Below are 2383 nucleotides of genomic sequence, written 5' to 3' on the forward strand. Positions count from 1 at the left end.
AAGGAAAAGCCAGGGCATTTAACCCCTCGACTTCTTCCTAGCCAGAGGGGCATCTCGAGCAGAGGGGTATTTCTCCCTCACAAAGATGAGGTTGTCTTTCTTCCAGTGGATAGTCTTTCCTCCTTTATCGAATATTAGTTGACCATAAAGTTCAGGGTCCACTTCTGGGTTCTCTATTCTGTTCCATTGATCTATGTGTCTGTTTTTGTGCCAGTACCACACTGTCTTGATGACCACAGCTTTGTAGTACAACCTGAAATCTGGCATTGTGATACCCCCAGATATGGTTTTCTTTTTTAAAATTCCCCTGGCTATTCGGGGTCTTTTCTGATTCCACACAAATCTTAAAATAATTTGTTCTAAGTCTCTGAAGAAAGTCCATGGTATTTTGATAGGGATTGCATTAAACGTGTAAATTGCCCTGGGTAACATTGACATTTTCACAATATTAACTCTGCCAATCCATGAGCATGGAATATTTTTCCATCTCTTTGTGTCTTCCTCAATTTCTTTCAGAAGTGTTCTATAGTTTTTAGGGTATAGATCCTTTACCTCTTTGGTTAGGTTTATTCCTAGGTATCTAATGCTTTTGGGTGCAATTGTAAATGGGATTGACTCCTTAATTTCTCGTTCTTCAGTCTCATTGTTAGTGTATAGAAATGCCATTGATTTCTGGGCATTGATTTTGTATCCTGCCACGCTACCAAATTGCTGTATGAGTTCTAGCAATCTTGGGGTGGAGGCTTTTGGGTTTTCTATGTAGAGTATCATGTCATCGGCAAAGAGGGAGAGTTTGACTTCTTCTTTGCCAATTTGAATGCCTTTAATGTCTTTTTGTTGTCTGATTGCTGAGGCTAGGACTTCCAATGCTATGTTGAATAGCAGTGGTGAGAGTGGACATCCCTGTCTTGTTCCTGATCTTAGGGGAAAGTCCCCCAGTGCCTCCCCATTGAGAATGATATTTGCTGTGGGCTTTTCGTAGATGGCTTTTAAGATGTCGAGGAAAGTTTCCTCTATCCCTACACTCTGAAGAATTTTGATCAGGAATGGAGCTGTATTTTGTCAAATGCTTTTTCTGCATCTAATGAGAAGATCATGTGGTTCTTGGTTTTTCTCTTGCTGATATGATGAATCACATTGATTGTTTTACGAGTGTTGAACCAGCCTTGTGTCCTGGGGGTAAATCCTACTTGGTCATGGTTAATAATTTTCTTAATGTGTTGTTGTCTCTTCAATAAATGGTGCTGGGAAAATTGGACATCCACATGCAGAAGAATGAAACTAGACCACTCTCTTGCACCATACACAAAGATAAACTCAAAATGGATGAAAGATCTAAATGTGAGACAAGATTCCATCAAAATCCTAGAGGAGAACACAGGCAACACCCTTTTTGAACTTGGCCACAGTAACTTCTTGCAAGATACATCCATGAAAGCAAAAGAAACAAAAGCAAAAATGAACTATTGGGACTTCATCAAGATAAGAAGCTTTTGCACAGCAAAGGATACAGTCAACAAAACTAAAAGACAACCTACAGAATGGGAGAAGATATTTGCAATTGACATATCAGATAAAGGGCTAGTTTCCAAGATCTATAAAGAACTTATTAAACTCAACACCAAAGAAACAAACAATCCTATCATGAAATGGGCAAAAGACATGAAGAGAAATCTCACAGAGGAAGACATAGACGTGGCCAACATGCACATGAGAAGATGCTCTGCATCACTTGCCATCAGGGAAATACAAATCAAAACCACAATGAGATACCACCTCACACCAGTGAGAATGGGGAAAATTAACAAGGCAGGAAACAACAAATGTTGGAGAGGATGCGGAGAAAGGGGAACCCTCTTACACTGTTGGTGGGAATGTGAACTGGTGCAGCCACTCTGGAAAACTGTGTGGAGGTTCCTCAAAGAGTTAAAAATAGACCTGCTCTATTACCCAGCAATTGCACTGTAACGCCGGGACACCTGCACCCCGATGTTTCTAGCAGCCATGTCCACAATAGCCAAACTGTGGAAGGAGCCTCGGTGTCCATCGAAAGATGAATGGATAAAGAAGATGTGGTCTATGTATACAATGGAATATTACTCAGCCTTTAGAAACGACAAATACCCACCATTTGCTTCAACGTGGATGGAACTGGAGGGTATTATGCTGAGTGAAGTAAGTCAATCGGAGAAGGACAAACAGTGTATGTTCTCATTCATTTGGGGAATATGAATAATAGTGAAAGGGAATATAAGGGAAGGGAGAAGAAATGTGTGGGAAATATCAGAAAGGGAGACAGAACATAAAGACTCCTAACTCTGGGAAATGAACTAGGGGTGGTGGAAGGGGAGGAGAGTGGGGAGTGAGGGTGAGTGGGTGACGG

This window comes from Nyctereutes procyonoides, unplaced genomic scaffold (genome assembly GCF_905146905.1).
Source record: "Nyctereutes procyonoides isolate TBG_1078 unplaced genomic scaffold, NYPRO_anot_genome, whole genome shotgun sequence".
Classification (NCBI taxonomy): domain Eukaryota; kingdom Metazoa; phylum Chordata; class Mammalia; order Carnivora; family Canidae; genus Nyctereutes; species Nyctereutes procyonoides.